Source organism: Arachis stenosperma, chromosome 9, assembly GCF_014773155.1.
Source record: "Arachis stenosperma cultivar V10309 chromosome 9, arast.V10309.gnm1.PFL2, whole genome shotgun sequence".
Taxonomy (NCBI): Eukaryota; Viridiplantae; Streptophyta; class Magnoliopsida; order Fabales; family Fabaceae; genus Arachis; species Arachis stenosperma.
The window spans coordinates 143,860,707-143,870,920 of NC_080385.1; the positions used below are offsets into that span (position 1 = coordinate 143,860,707).

Below are 10,214 nucleotides of genomic sequence, written 5' to 3' on the forward strand. Positions count from 1 at the left end.
CCTTGTTTCAGTCATAAAACTTTGAGTGGTTTTGATTAGATCAGAGACCATGGTTGCTAAGTCAGAGGTATTCTGCTTAGAACTCTCTGTCTGTTGCTGAGAAGATGATGGAAAAGGCTTGCTATTGCTAAACCTGTTTCTTCCACCATTATTGTTGTTGAAACCTTGTTGAGGTCTCTGTTGATCCTTCTATGAGAAATTTGGGTGATTTCTCCATGAAGAATTATAGGTGTTTTCATAGGGTTCTCCTAGGTAATTCACCTCTTCCATTGAAGGGTTCTCAGGATCATAGGCTTCTTCCTCAGATGAAGCTTCCTTAGTACTGCTTGGTGCATTTTGCATTCCAGACAGGCTTTGAGAAATCAATTGACTTGTTGAGTCAATATCTTGTTCTGAGCCAGAATGGCATTCAGAGCATCAATCTCAGAACTCCTTTCTTCTGATTAGTCCCATTGTTCACAGGATTCCTTTCAGAAGTGTACATGAATTGGTTATTTGCAACCATTTTAATCAGCTCTTGAGCTTCTGTAGGCGTCTTCTTCAAATGAAGAGATCCTCCAGCAGAGCTATCCAAAGACATCTTGGATAGTTCAGAGAGACCATCATAGAAAATACCTATGATGCTCCATTCAGAAAGCATGTCAGATGGACATTTTCTGATCAATTGTTTGTATCTTTCCCAAGCTTCATAGAGGGATTCTCCATCCTTTTGTCTGAAGGTTTGGACTTCCACTCTAAGCTTACTCAATTTTTGAGGTGGAAAGAACTTTGCCAAGAAGGCATTGACTAGCTTTTCCCAAGAGTCCAGGCTTTCTTTAGGTTGAGAATCCAACCATGTTCTAGCTCTGTCTCTTACAGCAAAAGGGAATAGCATAAGTCTGTAGACCTCAGGGTCAACCCCATTAGTCTTGACAGTGTCACAGATTTGCAAGAATTCAGCTAAAAACTGATGAGGATCTTCCAATGGAAGTCCATGGAACTTGCAATTCTGTTGCATTAGAGAAACTAATTGAGGCTTAAGCTCAAAGTTGTTTGCTCCAATGGCAGGGATAGAGATGCTTCTCCCATAGAAGTCGGGAGTAGGTGCAGTAAAGTCACCCAGCACCTTCCTTGCATTGTTTGCATTGTTGTTGTTTTCGGCTGCCATGTGTTCTTCTTCTTTGAAGAATTCGGTCAGGTCCTCTAAAGAGAGTTGTGCTTTGGCTTCTCTTAGCTTTCTCTTCAAGGTCCTTTCAGGTTCAGGATCAGGCTCAACAAGAATGCTTTTGTCTTTGCTCCTGCTCATAAGAAAGAGAAGGGAACAAGAAAATGTGGAATCCTCTATGTCACAGTATAGAGATCCCTTGAAGTGTCAGAGGAAAAGAAGGGTAGAAGACAGAAGTAGAAAATTCGAACTTATCAAAGGAGATGGAGTTCGAATTTTGCATTAAGGAATAGTGTTAGTCCATAAATAGAAGGATGAGGAGAAGGGAAGTAATTTTCGAAAATTAAGTGAAAGATTTTGAAAATATTTTTGAAAAACATTACTTAATTTTCGAAAATGAGAGTGGGAAAGAAATAAGATGATTTTTGAAAAAGATTTTGAAATTAGAAATCAAAAAGATTTGATTGAAAACTTTTTTGAAAAAGACGAGGTTAAGAAGATATGATTGATTTTAAAAATATGTGATTGAAAAGATATGATTTGAAAATAATTTTAAAAAGATTTGATTTTTTTTTTAAAAAAAATTAGTAACTTGGCTATCAAGAAAAGATATGATTCAAACATTAAACCTTTCTCAACAGAAAAGGCAACATACTTGAAATGTTGAATCAAATCATTAATTGATAGTAAGTATCTTTGAAAAAGGAAGGGAATTGATTTTGAAAACAATTGATTGAAAAGATATGATTTGAAAAAGATTTGATTTTGAAAAACTTTGAAAACTTGAAAAAAAATTTGATTTGAAAACAAAATTCTCCCCCTTGTGCCATCCTGGCGTTAAACGCCCAGAATGGTGCACATTCTGGCGTTTAACGCCCAAAACTATACCCTTTTGGGCGTTAAACGCCCAACCAGGTACCCTGGCTGGCGTTTAAACGCCAGTCTGTCCTTCTTCACTGGGCGTTTTGAACGCCCAGCTTTTTCTGTGCAATTCCTCTGCTGTATGTTCTGAATCTTCAATTCTCTGTATTATTGACGTGAAAAGACACAAATTAAAAATATTTTTGGATTTTTAATAATCAAAATGCAACTAAAATTAAATAATAATGCATGCAAGACACCAAACTTAGCAGTTTGTATACCACTGACACTAACAATATGAGAATGCATATGAGACACACAAAATACTTCAAGTCAATAGAATTCAAAGATTAGAGCAAGTAAATCATCAAGAACATCTTGAAGATCATTAAGACACATAACCATGCATGCAATTGACACCAAACTTAAGATGAGACACTAGACTCAAACAAGAAATTTTTGGATTTTATGATTTTTTTTATTTTTTTTTTTTTTGTGTTTTTCGAAAATTAAGTGGAAAAAGATATCAAAAGTCTTAATGAGAATTCCAGGAATCAGTGCAATGCTAGTCTAAGACTACGGTCCAGGAATTAAACATGGCTTCACAGCCAGCCAAGCTTTCAAAGAAAGCTTCGGTCCAAAACACTAGACATGGCCAAAGGCCAGCCAAGCCTTAGCAGATCACTGCTCCAAAAGCAAGATTGATAAAAATCAACAAGCTCTTGTGATGATAAGTTGAAACCTCGGTCCAATGAGATTAGACATGGCTTCTCAGCCAGCCAGACTTCAACAATTCATCATGAAACTCTAGAATTCATCTTTAAGAATTTCGAAAAAAATACCTAATCTAAGCAACAAGATGAACCGTCAGTTGTCCAAACTGAACAATCCTTGGCATTGTTACCAAAAGCTTGCTCAAAACTTGAACAATCCCCGGCAACGGCGCCAAAAACTTGGTGCGCGAAATTGTGAACAATACTTTTCACAACTCTCATAATCCCCGGTCATGAACTCCAAGAACTTGGTAGCTCAATCCCATGGCATTACACAACTTCGCACAACTAACCAGCAAGTGCACTGGGTCGTCCAAGTAATACCTTACGTGAGTAAGGGTCGATCCCACGGAGATTGTTAGTATGAAGCAAGCTATGGTCATCTTGTAAATCTTAGTCAGGCAAACTCAAATGTATAATGGTGATGAATGCATAAAACATAAAGATAAAGATAGAGATACTTATGTAATTCATTGGTAGGAACTTCAGATAAGCGCATGAAGATGCCTTCCCTTCCGTCTCTCTGCTTTCCTACTGTCTTCATTCAATCCTTCTTCTTCCTTTCCATGGCAAGCTTGTGTAGGGTTTCACCGTTGTCAATGGCTACCTCCCATCCTCTCAGTGAAAGCGATTGCATATGCCCTGTCACGGCACGTGGAATTCAGCTATCGGTTCTCGGTCAGGCCGGAATAGAATCCATTGATTCTTTTGCGTCTGTCACTAACGCCCCGCCTGCTAGGAGTTTGAAGCGCGTCACAGTCATTCAATCATTGAATCCTACTCAGAATACCACAGACAAGGTTAGACCTTCCGGATTCTCTTGAATGCTGCCATCAGTTCTCGCCTATACCACGAAGACTCCGGTTAAAGAATCCAAGAGATATTCACTAGAGCCTTGGTTGCTTGTAGAACAAAAGTGGTTGTCAGTCACCTTGTTCATAAGTGAGAATGATGATGAGTGTCACGGATCATCACATTCATCAAGTTGAAGAACAAGTGATATCTTAGAACAAGAACAAGCGGAATTGAATGGAAGAACAATAGTAATTGCATTAATACTCGAGGTACAGCAGAGCTCCACACCTTAATCTATGGTGTGTAGAAACTCCACCGTTGAAAATACATAAGCATAAGGTCTAGGCATGGCCGTGAGGCCAGCCTCCCAATGATCTAAGAACTAGATGTCCAAAGATGATCAAAGGATCAAAAACAATCCAAAGATCCAAAGATATAAATAAAATAGCAAAAGGTCCTACTTATAGAAAACTAGTAGCCTAGGGTGTACAGAGATGAGTAAATGACATAAAAATCTACTTCCAGGCCCACTTGGTGTGTGCTTGGGCTGAGCAATGAAGCAAATTTCGTGTAGAGACTCTTCTTGGAGTTAAACGCCAGCTTTTATGCCAGTTTGGGCGTTTAACTCCCATTTGGGTGCCAGTTCCAGCGTTTAACGCTGGGATTCCTGAGGGTGACTTTGAACGCCGGTTTGGGCCATCAAATCTTGGGCAAAGTATGGACTATCATATATTGCTGGAAAGCCCAGGATGTCTACTTTCCAACGCCGTTGAGAGCGCGCCAATTGGGCTTCTGTAGCTCCAGAAAATCCACTTCGAGTGCAGGGAGGTCAGAATCCAACAGCATCTGCAGTCCTTTTCAGTCTCTGAATCAGATTTTTGCTCAGGTCCCTCAATTTCAGCCAGAAAATACCTGAAATCACAGAAAAACACACAAACTCATAGTAAAGTCCAGAAAAGTGATTTTTAACTAAAAACTAATAAAAATATACTAAAAACTAACTAGATCATACCAAAAACATACTAAAAATAATGCCAAAAAGTGTATAAATTATCCGCTCATCAGTCCTCCTTCATCCGCATCCTTTCTCCTCTTGGTTTGGAGTTGTTCCGATTTTTTCTTAACCAATGGTGCCAAAGGTCTATTGTTCTTAAATCTTTCTCATTTGGCCAGGTAGGGGGTTGATGTGGTGGCTGTAAATGGCTTTGTACGACTCCATAATTAATAGCTTATGACAGAAATTCTCTGGATATTTGTTCACTCTAGTAATAGCAGTACACGCATAAACACATAGGATTCCTGCAATAGTAGAAACAATAACCAAATTTTCACTAAGTAATTAGGCATTGAGTACTTAAGTTAATGGCTAACTGATTAACTAGCCAAGCATATTGGTGACTAAGTAATCATGAAACTCATACCATAAAATTGGTGAGTAAGTAATTTGGTTACTGGGTAGAGTAATTAACTAATTAACTTATAATAAACTTGTGATAGAGATTTAAAAATATTACCAGTTAGCATCCAAAATTAGTAAGCACATAGCCTTTTTTCCAAGTCAACTACATGGTTTGTAGGGTGTCCATGCACCTCGAATTTCTCATAGCCGGTATCTCCAGCCTAAATTAGTTGCCAGTGTTTAGATTCCTTCTTCACCTTCACAAGTCTGCTCTTGATTACTGTGGGAAGTATCCCACATGATTATCCAGCTTCACCTTATTTTTGGCCATTGTCTTCATTACAAACATCCTCACCTCTTCAAGCAATGTTATTATCGGCTTTCTCCTAACTTCCTTTATCTTTGCATTGAATACTTCACACGCGTTGTTACAAATTGAATCTAACTTTGGCTTGTAACTGAACTGTGATCTTGTCCAAGAATATGTCGCCCATTTTTCTAGGTATGCCCATGCATCCGCATTAAGTTGCTTCATCTTTTTCCTGTGTTCCTTGAACTCTTCAAAAGTAGTGGCACGTGCACAGTCCCATAATAATCCCCTTAGCTTTAGATCTTTCCACTGTTTATTAAAATTTCTGCAAAGATGTCATACACAGAATCGGTGATGCACATTAGGCATCACCTCCTACACAGCATGAATCAAGCCCTTCAACCCAGAGTTTAACGTATACAATTAGGCATTCATATCCATCAATTGTTACAAATTAGAGTCCATAAGTATTCAAAATAGTGACCCATAGCAGTCCCTTACATTGGGTTTCACTCACCATAATAGTCCCTCACATTGTTGTTCACTCACCATAAAAGTCCCTAACTTTTGTTATCGTGCGACTAAACAAGTCCTTTAAACATAGCAGTAGCAACTAATATGATACAGTGCATCCATCATAGCAGTAGCAACTAATATGATAATTTATCATAGGCATAATAAGTTAAATACCTTTTGCATGTCAGAAATAAAGTACCAACCATGTGTCTTGTAATCTCCCAACTCTTGGTGCAACAGTTCAAAGAATCACTTCCAATTCACTGTATTTTCAATTTCCACAATTGCCCATGCAATGATGTATATGTGATGGTTAGCATCCTGTGCAATAGTTGAAGGAACAGGGTCCCTAGCACATGAATCAGATGAGCTATCTTTCCTAACTGATTTATAGGGCTCATCTTCTGAACTCTCATCAAAATTAGAGGAGTCTTTATGATGAGCGGATAATTTGTATGCTTTTTGGCATTGTTTTTAGTATGTTTTTGGTATCTTTTAGTTAGTTTTTAGTATATTTTTATTAGTTTTTAATTAAAATTCACTTTTCTGGACTTTACTATGAGTTTGTGTGTTTTTCTGTGATTTCAGGTATTTTCTGACTGAAATTGAGGGTTCTGAGCAAAAATCTGATCCAGAGACTGAAAAGGACTGCAGATGCTGTTGGATTCTGACCTCCCTGCACTCGAAGTGGATTTTCTGGAGCTACAGAAGCCCAATTGGCACGCTCTCAACGGCATTGGAAAGTAGACATCCTGGGCTTTCCAGCAATATATAATAGTCCATACTTTGCCCAAGATTTGATGGCCCAAACTGGCGCTCAAAGTCACCTACAGAAATTCCAGCGTTAAACGCCGGAACTGGCATAAAATTTGGAGTTAAACGCCCAAACTGGCATGGAAGCTGGCGTTTAACTCCAGAAAAGGTCTCTACACGAAATTCCTTCATTGCTCAGCCCAAGCACACACCAAGTGGGCCCGGGAGTGGATTTTTCTGTCATTTACTCAATTCTGTAAACCTTAGGACACTAGTTTACTACTTATAGGATCTTTTGACATTGTATCCAGACATTATGACCTCATAACATTTCTTACACGTTTCTTTCCACAGTATGAGTCTCTAAACCCCATGGTTGGGGGTGAGGAGCTCTGCTGTGTCTTGATGGATTAATGCAATTACTACTGTTTCTTATTCAATCATGCTTGCTTCGATTCCAAGATAACACTTGTGCCTAATCCGGATGAATGTGATGATCCGTGACAATCATCATCATTCTCAACCATGAACATGTGCCTGACAACCACCTCTGTTCTATCTTAGATTGAGTAGTTATCTCTTGGGTTCTTTAATCGGAATCTTCGTGGTATAGGCAGGACCTGATGGCAGCATTCAAGAGAATCCGGAAGGTCTAAACCTTGTCTGTGGTATTCTGAGTAGGATTCAATGATTGAATGACTGTGACGTGCTTCAAACCTGTAACCTACTGGGCGTTAGTGACAGACGCAAAAGAGGGATTCTATTCCGGTAGGGGAGGGAACCAAACCAGTGATTGGCAGTACTGTGACAGAGTGCGTGCATTAGCTTTCACTGCGAGGATGGGAGGTAGCCATTGACAACGGTGAAACCCTACACGAGCTTGCCATGGAAGGAGACTTGCGTGTTTGATGAAGAAGACAGTAGGAAAGCAGAGATTCAGAAGGTGGAGCATCTCCAAAACCCCAACCTATTCTCCATCACTGCAAAACAAGTAATCATTTCATGTTCTTTTGCTTTTCACAATCAATCCTGATAATTTCTGATCTCCTGACTAAGATTTACAAGATAACCATAGCTTGCTCCAAGCCGACAATCTCTGTGGGATCGACCCTTGCTCACGCAAGGTATTACTTGGACGACCCAGTACACTTGCTGGTTAGTTGTGCGGAGTTGCAAAAGTGTGATTGCAATTTCGTGCACCAAGTTTTTGGCGCCGCTGCCGGGGATTGTTCGAGTTTGGACAACTGACGGCTTATCTTGTTGCTTAGATTAGGACTGTTTTCTTTTTGTTGGTTTAGAGTCTTTTAATTGAGTCTAGTTTCATATTTTAAGTTTGGTGTCAATTGCATGCTGTTGTTTTTCTTGTGATTTTCGAATTTTTTTTCTTGTTCTTAGTCCCTTTTTGATTCACAAAAGTTCTAAGTTTGGTGTTCTCTTTGTGTTTTTCTCTTAAAATTTTCGAAAAAATTAGTGTTTGATTTCTAAAAATTTTAAGTTTGGTGTCTTTTTGCTGTTTTTCTCTTTCCTCTTTATAAAAATCAAATCTTTTTCATAAAAATCTTTCAATCATATCCTCTTAATTGCTGTTTTCAAAATCTTTTTCTTTACTAATTGATTTAGTTCTCAATTTGCTTTGATCTTATTTTATTTTTAATTTTCGAATTTTATTTTATTTTATTTTCCTTTTGTTTTATTTTATTTTATTTTAATTTTTTCGGTTATTTCAAAAAAAAAATAAAAATAAAAATAAACAAAATTTATCTCTTTGCAATCATTCTCATTTCCCTTTTATCCATTATGGACTTAAGTGGAATTAATCAGTCCAAGAGGACTTTGGGGTCTTATGCCTCCCATCAAAGCAAGCAGCTTTGAGCTAAATCCTCAACTCATTATCATAGTGCAGCAAAATTGCCAGTATTCCGGTCTTCCACAGGAAGAACCTACTGAGTTTCTGGCACAGTTCTTACAAATTGCTGACACAGTACATGATAAAGAGGTAGATCAGGATGTCTACAGACTATTACTGTTTCCATTTGCTGTAAAAGATCAAGCTAAAAGGTGGTTGAATAACCAACCTACAGCAAGCATAAAGACATGGAAACAGTTGTCAGACAAATTCCTGAATCATTTTTACCCTCCAAAGAGGATGACACAGCTAAGGCTGGACATCCAAGGCTTTAAACAAGAGGATAATGAATCCCTTTACAATGCCTGGGAGAGGTATAGAGGTATGCTAAGAAAATGTCCCTCTGAAATGTTTTCAGAGTGGGTCCAGTTAGACATTTTCTACTATGGGCTTACAGAAAAAGCTCAGATGTCTTTAGACCACTCAGCTGGTGGATCTATACACATGAGGAAGACAATTGAAGAAGCTCAAGAGCTTATAGACACTGTTGCTAGAAACCAATATTTGTACTCTAGCAACGAGTTCTCTTCAGAAGAGGAAGTCATGACAATAGTCACTGACTCTAATCCTCAAGAACAGATAATGGAGCTTAATCAACAACTACTCCTGATGACTGAACAGTTAGCAGAATTTAAAGAGATGCTCCATGAAACTAAAGTTGCTAATAAAAGCATAGAACTACAGTTGAATCAAGCAAAACAGCAAATATCTAAACAGATAACTGAGGAGTGTCAAGCAGTTCAATTGAGGAGTGGAAAGACCTTGAATAACACTGCTCAAAAGAGCAAAAAGCCAAACAAGGAACAATTGACAGAGGACAACCAAACCACTGTTCAAAATCCCTCTGAGGACAATAAGAGCCCAGAGAGGAATATTGGCGTTCAAACGCCAGAAATGGAAGGAAAACTGGCGTTAAACGCCCATTCCTTGCCCAGTTCTGGCGTTCAAACGCCAGAAAAGGGGGAAAAGTTGGCGTTAAACGCCCATTTTCCACCCAATTCTGGCGTCCAAACGCCAAGGGAGGATCAGACACCTGAGAGTGCTGACAGTAATCCCCCTAATAAGGCTTCTTCAACCACTTCTGTACGGAATAAACCTGCAGCATCTAAGGTTGAAGAATATCAAGCCAAGATGCCTTATCCTCAGAAACTCCGCAAAGCGGAACAGGATAAGCAATTTGCCCGCTTTGCAGACTATTTAAGGACTCTTGAAATAAAGATTCCTTTTGCAGAGGCACTTGAGCAAATACCTTCTTATGCTAAGTTCATGAAAGAGATCTTAAGTCATAAGAAGGACTGGAGAGAAACTGAAAAAGTGTTTCTCACTGAAGAATGCAGTGCAGTCATTCTAAAAAGCTTACCAGAAAAGCTTCAAGATCCTGGAAGCTTTCTGATACCATGCACATTGGAAGGCACTTACACCAAGATAGCCTTATGTGATCTTGGAGCAAGTATCAATTTAATACCTGCATCCACTATCAGAAAGCTTGGGTTGATTGGAGAAGTCAAACCAACCAGGATATGCCTCCAACTTGCTGATGGCTCCATTAAACACCCATCAGGCATAATAGAGGACATGATTGTCAAGGTTGGGCCATTTGCCTTTCCAACTGACTTTGTGGTGCTGGAAATGGAGGAGCACAAAAGTGCAACTCTCATTCTAGGAAGACCTTTCCTAGCAACTGGACGAACTCTCATTGATGTACAAAAGGGGGAAGTAACCTTGAGAGTCAATGAGGATGAGTTCAAGTTGAATGC

General features: G+C 38.9%; 1 non-coding gene across 1 annotated transcript; it reads left to right on the plus strand.

Moving 5' to 3' along the window:
* Nucleotides 1-638: 638 nt before the first annotated feature.
* On the plus strand, nt 639-742 carry LOC130952903 (small nucleolar RNA R71). The gene has a single exon (XR_009075078.1). It is a non-coding gene; the product is annotated as a small nucleolar RNA R71 (small nucleolar RNA).
* The last annotated feature ends 9,472 nt before the right edge of the window (nt 743-10,214 follow it).